The following is a 13,108-nucleotide window of genomic DNA, read 5'->3' as shown; positions in this document are numbered from 1 at the left end:
TGGTATTTTTATTGGGAAAATTATCTCAACATCTGCAAATAAATATTGTCGCTACCCATACAAAAAGTGCAAGTGCATAGGATCCAGGTCCTACACCAACCTTGAAGCACTTGCCCATTAATCCAGACAATTTTTCTCAAGTCCTTACTTTTCATTTCAGAATGTGAACAACTTTCTAACTTGACAAGGGGATGTGTTCTGCGAACCCCTTATAACAAAAAATGATAACATTTTCCATATGAGTTTTGATCCAATGGTAAAGCAGTTGTGTTTCATATGTACTCCAAGCTTCAAACTACCCACAGACATGTTTTTCCAAATAGACATATGTTTTTGAACTAATACTCCAAAAGCCATCATCTAGATACTAGTGATTAAAAATCATTTTTTTATTATAAGAGTAACTCATCACTAAAAAGTATCATTGGTGTACAAACACAGAAACATATTAGCTATACATAATATTAATTATTGTATTGTTGTCTATTTTAAATAAGTATACTTATGTAATGATTAATTAGTATGACACCATCACCATCACCTAAGTTTTTGGCATTACTTAAATCTCCATCGACGTAACTTCTATAATCACAGGATTTGCTCCTGCAAATGGACCAATTGGCAGTAGATCCTCTTCTCTCGAGTCACATACATGGGTGATGGGTTTCCATTGCAAGTTCTTTTTTTTTTTAATTCATTTTGGTGATTGACAATTATTTCACTAAATATATGTGTGACTTTCAAATCTCTCATTTTTGTGTACACAAGTTGAGATAAGCATGCATAACTTCCAGTAGAGACATTTTATGTAAATCTTCGTATGCTACCCACTTATGGTGTTTCCTTTGCAAATATTTGCAAAGGACCTTTCATCAAATTATTTTATGGGTAAAATTCAATTGTAATTTAAGTGTTGACAATTTAATTGGTATTAGTGGTTTTGGCTCAACCTAAAATGTTGACTTGATCCCCCAGGATTTTTGTTGGCAATAAGGAGACTTTCAATAGGTCATTTTTAGGGGATCCAACAATTTGATGTAAAAATCATTACGTATGGAAGTATATGACATCAAAATACGCTTTATCCATGAGAGATCAAATAGGACAGGTGTGAGTGTTGGGTACTGCTCCAAAGATAAATACATTTACCTTCCCAATGTAACTTTGGCAAAGATACCAACAACGCTGCAGAACTTGAAGGTTTATGGAAAGGTCTATGCATAGCAGAAAAGGAAGACTTTTTCCCTCTTGAGGTAGAAGGGGATTCTCAAATTTTAATAGCAGCAGCCACAAGGATTCACTCAGGTACCTCAGCAGCAAAGATTGCCTCGAGTTGGTGGCTTCTGAGTAGATTGGAACAAATAGAGGAATGGCTCGGGACCTCCAAAAGCATTACTTTCAAACACATTCGGAGATCGACCAACAGGGTTGCAGACAGATTGGCTAATCAGGGAGTCAATCAGCAGCTCCTATTTTTCTCAGGACCTTTAAGTGAATCCAATGATGTACAACTCACACAAGATTTCACTTCTCTGGTGCAACAGGATTCATCACCCCCGGATGCGGGTGCATAGCAGAGAGTTCAGTACGTTGGGGGCGCAAAGGAAGAGCGCGTGGCTCATCACAAGTGCCAGCCGGCATCGCACAAGAATTGATTTAATGTCACAGTCTGTAAACATAAATGCTGCAATAACGCAGCTCACTCCCTCTTGTAGGTGTGTTAGTATATCGGTAATGATGCTCTGTTTGTTATTCCTTCCCGCTTCTCCCTTCTGCACTTGTTGGTTCAGCAAGGTGGAAGACAGTCCAGGGTATTGGCGGTCTCAAAATCAAGGCGATGACATTCGTATGGGCTTTCATGCTTCAAACACTCCTCATTGCAACTCCCTCGGTCGCCCCCTCTTAATCCCATCCACGGCTGACTGTTCGGTTCCCCCAGATTTCTTCAAGATGCCAAGAATGTGCACCAGGATGATTAGAAGAAGAGGAAGCTCTCGAGGCCAAGTCTCCCACCAGCCTTCCTCCACTACCTCGGACCCTTTGTCAGAGGCTTCGGATTTTCGGTTTGAAAGATACCCTAAGACTAGAAGCAGACGTGGCAGAGGTCGAGGGCAAATCTTCTTCGAAGAGCACTCTCTCCATCCCAATTCCCATACAGCTCGCTTCCGCTTCCCATGCACCCTTGGAAACTCCTCCTTCATAGCATCCGTTACTGTCGAGTTGTGCGAGGCTTCTGCGGGTTTGGAGGCTGACAGTCCTGGACATCCTTTGGTACCAAGAATGGAAGACCAGATTGATACCACGCAGAATGTGAATACTCAGAGAAATACCCAAGGCGGCTCTGCAACTCTGGATTTGACCTTCCAAGCCAGTCCGAGCGCTCCTTCAAGCGGGGGTCCTTCAGGAAAAGAGGGCCGACCCTCTGAGTGTGAAGACCCAGACCAATTTGGCTGCCGCATTGTTGAAGAATCGCCTCCAACATCGCATGAAGAGTGATCAGGTCTGCTCCTTATGATTTTTGTTCAATTGTTGAAAGAAGTTGCTCACTCCCTTCAGGATTCACATCCTTTTCACGTTTTCAACTCTCAGAATCAGGTCTCTTTCAATTTCGGATTTGTCGGTTTCCCCTGCGTGGGCGGTTTACTCCCATTTTTGTTCAGTATGTTAATGGGTCACTGTTGGAATTCAGAGGCACAGCAAATCAATAAACACACAGCAGAATATCAAGCACATAAACACAAGAGTTTAACGTGGTTCACCCAACCAATCTGGGCTACGTCCACCAAACATAGGCATCGGGAATTTATTAATCAAATTGGAGATTACATCAAGAAATCCTCACAAAACTCTCACTCTCATAGCAAACCATCCGAATGGTTGCCTGTTATATAGCATGGAGAATCTAACAGCTTCATTAATTCCCTCACATCAAATATAGGAGGCATTAACTCCCTCCCAACAAACTGGAGTTAATCTAGGACCTGAATCCCTATTGTTGTCATCCTTCAGAGATTTTTGCCTATTTGACTCAAACAGAAAATCTCAACAGTCTCCACCTTGACAACAATTCGCCTGATGCCCTGTTATTATTATTTTATCTTTTCTGCAAGCCAAGGGAAGCCAAACACCAGCGTAGCTTCTCCAACAAAACTGGTTTCGTGAACATGTCTGCACAGTTCTCCTTTGTATGCACCTTTTCAAGAGAAACTCCCCTTTCAGTGATAACCTGTCTTACAAAATGATATTTGATTGGAATATGCTTTGACTTACTATGATAGGCCGGATTCTTAGCCAAATGTATTGCACTTTGACTGTCACAAAGTAACCTGATGTTATCCTGTAACCTACCAAACTCACCAAGCAAACCTTTCAACCAAACCGCCTCTTTGCAAGCATGAGAAACAGCAATGTATTCTGCTTCAGTAGTGGATAAAGCAACAATGTTCTGTAGCTTTGACATCCAGCTTATAGCTCCACCTGCAAGAGTAAAGACGTACCCTGAAGTTGACCTTCTCTTATCCAAATCACCTGCAAAATCAGAATCAACATATCCGCAAACAAATTCACTACTCTTATTGTAAGAAATACAATAACTACTTGTGCCTCTCAAGTACCGAAGCACCCATTTCACTACTGACCAGTGCTCTTTACCCGGATTTGCCATGTACCTGCTGACAACCCCAACTGCATGAGAAATATCTGGTCGCGTACACACCATCGCATACATCAAACATCCTACTACATTGGCATAAGGAATTCGAGACATATAATCCTTTTCTTCATCTGTATTAGGACATAAACTCGAAGAAAGCTTAAAATGGGAAGCTAAAGGGATCGACACAAGCTTCACATTATTCATACCAAACCTCAAAAGTATTTTCTCAACATACTTTTGTTGTGATAGCCACAGCTTACCATTACTCCTGTCTCTGAAAATCTCCATGCCCAAAATCTGTCTTGCGGCTCCTAGATCTTTCATATCAAACGGCCTTGCCATCTGAGTCTTCAACCTGTTGATTTCTTCTATGCTTTTGCTTGCTAAAAGCATATCATCAACATATAACACTAAGATAATGAACATGCCATTATTTAACTTCTTAAAATAAACACAATGATCATATTCACTTCTTACATATTTCTGACTCAACATGAAAGAATCAAACTTCTTATACCACTGCCGAGGCGACTGCTTCAGGCCATATAATGACTTCTTGAGCCTGCAGACAAATTTCTCATTGCGATGCTGAACAAACCCTTCCGGTTGTTCCATATATATTTCCTCATCTAAATCACCATGTAGAAATGCAGTCTTAACATCTAACTGCTGCAACTCTAAATCAAACAAAGCCACTAATGCTAACACAATTCTAATTGAAACAATTTTAACCACTGGCGAAAAAATCTCATGAAAGTCAATACCGGATTTATGAGAAAACCCTTTTGCAACCAGCCGAGCTTTGTACCTGTCTTCCGTATCATTCACACCTTGTTTCAGCTTGAAGACCCACTTGCATCCCACAGTTTTCCTGCCTTTGGGAAGTTCAACCAGATCCCACGTGCCATTCTTACCTAAGGCCATCATTTCTTCCTTCATGGCTGCTTTCCATTTGTCACTATTTGAACCTTCTACAGCTTCCTGATAACACAAAGGTTCATCATCATTAGCGATCAAAGCAACTAAAGTAACATGATCATCATACCTTCTCGGAGGGCGTTTGATCCTTATAGACCTCCTTAAGAATGTTTCTGGTGCTTCCACAATTGGCTGTCTATCAACTGTAGGATTTTCTTCATGATCGCCATCTAAGACCTGTTCATGTCCTCTATCTGAACCCTATTCATAATCTGATTCTGAAACCTGTTCATGACTAGAATCTGAACTATGGTCGTTATGACTATCATTAGAAATGTTGTCAAACTGAATATGCTGGAAATCAGATACATCATCCTGTTTCAAACTTCTATCTACATCTAACTGTACAAGAGAGGATTCATTAAACCTTACATCTCTGTTGATGATGATTTTGCGGGTAGTAGGATCCCACAATCTATATCCCTTTGTTCCAACACCATACCCAACAAAGATATACCTTTTAGACTTTGGATCTAACTTAGTTCGCTGATGTTTAGGCACTAGAGCATATGCATCACAACCAAACACTCTGAGTTTAGAATAGTCACAAGGGTGTCCTTTCCATACCTCTTGCGGAATCTTGCAATCTATCGCCGTCGATGGAGATCGATTTATCACATAACAAGTTGTTGCCACTGCTTCCATCCACAACTCCTTCGGCAACCCGGCGTTACTCAGCATACACCTTGCTCTCTCTAGAAGAGTCCTGTTCATGTGTTCAGCAACTCCATTCTGCTGAGGAGTATAAACCGTGGTCTTATGTCTCTCGATCCCTGCATCCTTGCAATAGCTGTCAAACTCCTTGGAGGAAAACTCACCACCATTGTCAGTTCTTAAACATTTTATTGTTCTACCAGTGCTGTTTTCTACCAATGCTCTAAACTGCTTGAAAACTGTAAAAACATCAGACTTCTTTTTCAACATGAAGACCCAAACTTTCCGAGAAAAGTCATCAATGAATGATACAAAATAAGATGAACCACCATATGAAGCTGTAGGAGCTGGACCCCACACATCTGAATGGATATAATCAAGTATGCCTTTACTAGTATGTTTGCCTGTTTTAAACTTTTGTTTACTTTGTTTACCAAACAGACAATGTTTACAGAAATCCAATTTTCCAGATCTTAGATTAGGAAGTAACTTTCGGTCAGCCAAAATTTTCAATCCTCTTTCACTCATATGCCCCAATCTTTGATGCCATAAGTGAATGGAACTACTGTCATGTTCAGACACAGACACATGATCTGACCCAGTTCTACCTTCTAACTGAAATAGATTTCCTACTTTCTTAGCTTTCATAACTAGTAAGATGCCTTTGTAAATTTTCATTACTCCACCTTGAATTACAGTTTTATATCCATTTGAATCAAGTGCTCCTAATGAAATCAATTTTTTTCTTAAATCTGGTACATGCCTCACATCAGCTAATATTCTTGTTGTCCCATCAAACATTTGTAGTTGTATGCTCCCAATCCCAACAATATTACATGTTACATCATTACCCATGTACACAACACCATCATTAATTGATTTATAATCCTTAAACCATTCTTTATGGATACACATGTAGTTTGATGCCCCGGAATCTAACAACCAATGGTGACCATGATTTGACACATTAACTTATAATACTTCATCACTCATACCTGAACCAGATACTGAACCTGTATCTGTGGTGTTGGCTTCCTTCTTTTCTGTCGAAGGGCCTTCGCTAGCAGCCTGCTTTCGCTTCCAGCAATCCTTTTTCAGATGTCCAGCCTTGCCACAATGCCAGCACTTCACCTTGGGCTTCTTTCCTTCAGACTTTGAACGAGATTCGCTATGCTTTCCCCCGGAGTGTCTCTCTCGTGAGCGACCTCTGGCCATCATTACCTCTGATGTAGAGGTGTCTGCATTCGACCTCTTCCTCGTCTCCTCAGCCAACAAGGCTCCAACAACATCGTCAAACTCAAGGATATCTGATGTACTAAACTTTTCAATTTCAAACCGGGCACTTTGAGTTTTCGCCATTTGTATCAACAAAAAACACAGTAATCTCCAAATATCGAACCAGCAATTAAAAAAAAAATTGCCTATGCCTTTAAAACAAAAAATATCTTCCCTTCACAAAAAAAAAAAATCTGCCTTTGCATTTGTTTTTACACAACCAAAAAACTGCCTTTTTTTTTTTTTGCACTTCACAAAAAAAAAAAAAAAAATTCTGCTTATGCCTTTGTTTTTACATAACAAAGAAAAAACTGCCTATGCTTGGCTGTCTTCGCTGTATATATTTCATCTCATGATTGTGTTACAAATTGAAAATGTGGAGTAAAATGCATTTCACAAAATGATAATGTACAAGTAACTTTCCGTGCTCATGCCCAATGGAATTGTCCTTCGATATCAAGAGCCCCACTTCAAATTTCAAAGATGTTAAACTTTGAGTCCACATACTTCGAATGTGAGCCTTTTTCTTCTATAAATTATGATAACGAACCCTTTAAAGAATCGCGGTTGCATTAGGCGATGAAGCGTTTGGTTACTACATTGTAATCCCACTAAAGTAATTACTGCTTCGCTGGAAGTGTTTTTAAATGCTGTCTAAAAGAAAAAATGACTAACTGGCACTGCCTTTTTTCAATCAAACGACTCAACTTGTTTAAACTGCGCTGTAAACATTCCTACTGCGTTGTATAGCAGAGAAGGGACCACATAAAGAATACGGCACCACTCAAATTCGCACCAGGTTTCGGGCAATTAAAAAACAAACGCGCAGGGGCTATTTAACAACACGCAGGGATAAGAGTACGCTCCACGCAATTAAAAAACATACCAGGTATCTGAAACCGTTCATTGCTTAACATACCAGGTATTCGCACAGCAACCCTTAGCACAGTCCGCCAGCACTTCAATACGCACCAGCTCTTCAATACGCATTCAACGCAGGCAGTTTCACGCCCGCACCAGCACAGGGTATACACATCAAATTCCACCAGCAAGCCACGCACAGCAGTGGTGAATCGCTCTACGCATCAGCTATAAATCGCTCCACGCTGCCAGTACTACCCACTACGCGCAGGCGGTCTCCACCCTCAGGCAGCACAGGCGGTCTCCACAATCATGCACCAGCGATGAATATCCCAACAGTACGCAGGTTCCACTCCTCCACGCAACAGCAACGAACTGATTAAGGACGCCTGCACGCACGCACAGTAATGAACTCTACGCACAGCACGCACAGAATCTTCTCAGCACCAGCGCCTCCACACCTTAGCGCTCCACCTCCAGCGCTCCTCCAACATGCTCTGATACCAATTGTTGGAATTCAGAGGCACAGCAAATCAATAAACACACAGCAGAATATCAAGCACATAAACACAAGAGTTTAACGTGGTTCACCCAACCAATCTGGGCTACGTCCACCAAACATAGGCATCGGGAATTTATTAATCAAATTGGAGATTACATCAAGAAATCCTCACAAAACTCTCACTCTCATAGCTAACCATCCGAATGGTTGCCTGTTATATAGCATGGAGAATCTAACAGCTTCATTAATTCCCTCACATCAAATATAGGAGGCATTAACTCCCTCCCAACAAACTGGAGTTAATCTAGGACCTGAATCCCTATTGTTGTCATCCTTCAGAGATTTTTGCCTATTTGACTCAAACAGAAAATCTCAACAGTCACTGTCTTGGTAGTGGTTGCGTTGTTCCTTTCTTTTTGTCTCGGTACTCCATTATTGTTCTCAATTATCTTAAGTCTCAAAGCAAGACAGTATGTTGGTCTTTTGGTCAATTTCCTAAGCGATTTTTGTAAGCATGCCGACTCATCGGCTAGAACTCTCGAGGCCTCTGCCTCTCTGTAACCATATTTTTGTATCAATATAGGAGTAGTCATATTCAAAAAATAATAATAAAAATAAAAATAAAAATAAATAAATAAATAATAAAATAAAATTAAAAAATTAAAATTAAAATTAAAAAATAAATAAAAATAAATAAATAAATAAAAAGAAAAATAAATAAAATAAAATAAAATATAAAATCTAAAATATAAAATATAAAATATAAAATAAAATAAAAATAAAAACATAAAAACATAAAACAATTAAAATGCACTTTAAAAAATCTATAGTTACTTTGTAGCATTAATTGCTCTTAACCTCATATCAAAACATAAAATAGAAGTGCATTTTACCCATTACAAAAATTCAATAAAGCCTATCTAAAATAACCTGAGGAAAATGACAAAAACACCTATTCTCTAGGAGGAAAATGACAAAAACAAAATGGTTATAAAGACTAGAGTGATATGCACCAAATTTTAGTATACAGAGAAGTCCAAGATAAAACATTAAGATTTCAAAAATAATTTTATATTTTTAATATTTTAAAGAAAGAAAATTATTCAAATTTGTTTCTTATCTACTTGTGATTTTAATATAAATTCTCAAAACATTGAATATATTGTATTAATTAAAAGAAAAACAATTCAATATATTGTATTAATTAAAAGAAAAACAATTCAAGTTAACCATATTTATTAATGCAAGGATCCGGTGACACAATCAATCTTTTTTTCCTTCTTTACTCACCTTCTTAACTTGCCTTACCTTAATGGTTGAAATTGGACATCCAAAAGCAAGCATTGATAAAGCAAAAGTGAAAAACATTTGAAAATGCCAATATTTGTGTTTGTGGCGTTACTTTGTGGGTTCGGATGAGTAATTGTGTGCCATGCGTTCTAAGGAAGTTTTGTTTATAAATATGGATTGGGTCGCCCTAGTTCCTAATAACCTATCGCCATGCAGGTTCATTTTGGTGGGTCCATGAGGTAGGTTGTTCCCCCGTCTGCTGTAAAACCATATATCGAAGTGTTTCAATCAAAGCTAAAAGCAAATCGGGGTCCCTTGTCCCTTGAGCACACCGTCCCCGCTAGGGCATAAAGTAGCTTGACGATGAGTGTAAACTGCAATCCAATATTCTAGACAAAGAGCCCTGAATATTATGGAGAATGCGAAGATGTGATAGCTTAAATCTAATGTATAAAACATTTTAAACCAACACCATCAAAAATATAAAATTTTATTTCAAAAATGGTTGCAAAGTAAAATCTTTTTACGTTCATATCTTCCATGACTCTATATGCAGGTTGTATTGTACGATAAGTCCATCACCCGATGAGTAGAAGTACAAACCAATATGATTACACAATAAGAACAACGAGCCTCCAACCAATGCAATCCACGATAAATGTAATAAAATATTTTTAAAAAAATATTTTATATTGTTTTACTAATGTTTACTTTAAGAATAGCACGTTAATTTTTAGTCAACCTCGTAAGTAATTCAAAGTCAATGTAATTTTGATTGTGTATATCCACTACCACAGCAAGGATAATAAATAAGAAAGAAGCTACATGATAAAACAATATCCCACACTCTAGAGGAAAGCCACCAGTGGTTGAATGGGTCCACGTCAACCAGCCCTCTTGCCACGTTGGTACCTCACCCTTCGTACGACACGTGGGGGCTGCATGCAGTGATTTGCTAACAGCATATGATTACCGATTCGGTAGGTGGAGGTAGGGTTTAGGGTTTGCAATGCGTGAGTACCATGCGCCTTGTTCATTGTTGCATTCTTTTCTGTTTGGGATATGTTCGCTCTGTCGATTAGTTGAGCGCAGTTGCTCTAATGGCGTTCATTTCCATTACAATCATCGGTGATGCAAGTAGTGGATTTGGTGATGCGGGTGGTGGTTTATGGACTAGCATAGATGGTCGTGCTAGAGGTTGTTCGGTTGTTTTTGTGTGTTTCCTCTTGTTTTTTCCCCTGGTTTTTCTTCCTCGTCTGGTGGAATGAGCTCGTTATTCGTCTGCGTTTATCCCTGTGGTGAATTTAGCTCGACTTGGTGTTGGACATGGCCGTTTCCCACTCCGAACAGATTTTTCAAGTTTGTAGTTCAATTTATGAGCTTCAATTTCACATTTTATCTGCATTTTTGGGGATATCTAACCATTTTGATGTTGTCTCGCAAGTTGTTGCAGTATGAGCTATTGTTTTTGGAGCATCTAGGGTTCCTATGGCTTTCTGGCATGGAGAAAAGAAATCAACTGGACATAGAAGGTAGGACACTATCCTACCAGCCTGAATACTATGTTTTTTAACACATTTAGCCTCCATTAGAACATTGTGCTTTTGTTATGCTTGTGTACTATTCTTGTGTATGTGTTTTTAAACACCTTCACCTGTGTGGGTTTTGGCTAATTTATGGGTTTTCAGTTTATTGGGGTTTTCACCTGTGTGGGTTTTGTGGGTTTTGACTAATTTATGAGTTTTCAGTTTGTTGGTTTTTGGGTTTTAGGTCATGGGTTTTGGGTTTTGGGTTGTGGGTTTTACAATCAGGTTCGAGTTTTGGGAGGGTAATGAAAACAAAGTCCAAAATCACCTTCATGTTTCTCGACAAAGATTGGAGGCGCCTTTCATGAGTTTTGTAAGCAGGAAGTTAGTGAGTTGGAATCGCATATATAGTGGTTTGAATATTATAAGGAAAAGGGGGCTAGGATTGGAGGAATGTATGCACTGGATGGCCGAGGGTGATGGGCCTACAAAATTTTGTTTTTGAAATTAGGTTTGGAACTGCTAAACCCCTTTGAATTTAGCGCCATTATTCTCCTTTCATTATGATTTATATCTTTCTCTTCTCCTCTTTTATCAGATAGGAACAATTTCTACTTATCAACTAGGCAAACTCTACCACTCATGAATGAGGCAAGGGAGAATTTAGACCTTCTTTCCTCTCCTTAGATTTACTGTATTTGCTTTTGGGTTTTAGATTTATGTTGGGTTTTACAGTCAAGTTCCATTTAGGTTTCATTTATGTGTTGGGTTTCAGATTTGTGTTGCCGGAAATAAGCAATTGTGGGTTTTACAGTTAGGTTCAGGTTTATAAACCTGTATTAAGCCATATTATGTTACTATTATTACCATGTTATCTTTAGCTCTATGATGAAGTTGTGTTGTTATAATCAGTGACATGAAACAAGAGGTGTATAGTAAGCTCGTACTAGTCTATAAATAGGTTGAAAGCACATATATATGTTTTCACATATGATATTGCTATCCATATAGATGTCCTCGCACTGAATAAATAGAATCAAATCCATAATTAGTTTATCATGTTCCATTTAGGTTTCATTTCTGTGTTGGGTTTCATATTTGTGTTGCCGGAAACAAGAATCATTTGTACTTGGATTTTGAGAGTCTCACTTAGGTTCGGCTCCGCTTCCAAAATAATGGAACTCGGTGTATGGCCTTTCCAAAAGATCTTTTGTTACATGAAATTGATTGAGATCAATGCTCTTTCTTGATTTCTCTTTCTTATTTGATTGCTCTTTCAAGTATATGAGACTGCTTGTGTAATGTTGGGTTTCCTTCTAAGGCTGTCAAAATAGACATGAGAGCTTGGCATAGGACATCAATCACTCGTCCTCGGCACATGAAATTCAGTTTTTATCTATTATACCAAGGAGGCCAAACTTTTTTATGTGAGGCAATGCTTCATGGATTTCCATAGGAGGCAGAGGCAGGACTCAAGACCACCCATCTATAGGAAGGTTGTGAACATATCCTCTTGGCCTCATACAAACTAAAAAAGATTTCGAGTCAACAAACTTTAGCCCTATGCCACCAAAATGATGATTTATTGTATCCCAAACATCTTTTGGTGCCATTTCCACATGTTCGTAATAGTAGAATGGAGGCCCATGCATAGATGCCTTGATCTCCTTTGGACGATGTTCCACAGGCCCAGGGTATCCAGGAACTCCAAACCCAATAAGTTCCTCCAGGGATGGATACAGAAGCATTAAATTTTCATCATTCAATTCAACTTGTTCAGATTGTACTGTTTCTCTGATAATTTTGTTCTTCAATATTTTCTTCTCTTGCACTCTAGGCATTTTCTTCTTTATTGAAGATGATCCAGCTTTCAAGACAATATCTTCTTGCTTTATTTTCTGATATTCTCTTAAACATGAGTTTTCATCTTCTGCCTCTAGTCCCTACACATCAGTAAACATAATTTATACTTGGTAATTTCAATGCAAAGAACTCTGTCTACCAGTATAATTCTTACCTTTAAACATGGCACATTGTATCTAATCTCATAGAACTTAGAAAATTCATATATCAAAATCTTAGAAAAAGGGCCATCTGGTCTCGAACAATAAATCCATCTCCAACAATTTGATTGTAGTCAAATTTCAAGTAAAATATAAACATCCTTTAAGATATTCAAACTTAATTCTTACCTTTAAACATGGTACATTGTATCTAATCTCATAGAACTTAGAAAATTCATATATCAAAATCTTAGAAAAAGGGCCATCTCGTCTCGAACAATAAATCCATCTCCAACAATTTCATTGTAGTCTAACAATAAATCCATCTCCAACAATTTGATTGCAATCAAATTTCAAGTAAAAT

The 13,108-nt window shown here is 38.4% G+C and overlaps 1 protein-coding gene and 1 pseudogene across 1 annotated transcript in view; one reads left to right on the top strand and one right to left on the bottom strand.

Annotated features, from left to right (window-relative positions):
• Positions 1 to 13,108, top strand: part of LOC149139446 (ABC transporter I family member 17-like) — a 251,129-nt gene that overhangs the window by 214,823 nt on the left and 23,198 nt on the right. The gene's annotated exons all lie outside the window — the stretch shown is intronic.
• Positions 12,002 to 12,582, bottom strand: LOC149139447 (DNA (cytosine-5)-methyltransferase DRM2-like; annotated as a pseudogene).

This window comes from Pinus tabuliformis, chromosome X, assembly GCF_031772625.1.
Source record: "Pinus tabuliformis cultivar Carrire ecotype Pingquan chromosome X, CPIR1, whole genome shotgun sequence".
NCBI classification, from domain to species: Eukaryota; Viridiplantae; Streptophyta; class Pinopsida; order Pinales; family Pinaceae; genus Pinus; species Pinus tabuliformis.
Note: the sequence above shows the minus strand (reverse complement) of the source record. Positions and strands in the feature narration are given on the sequence as shown.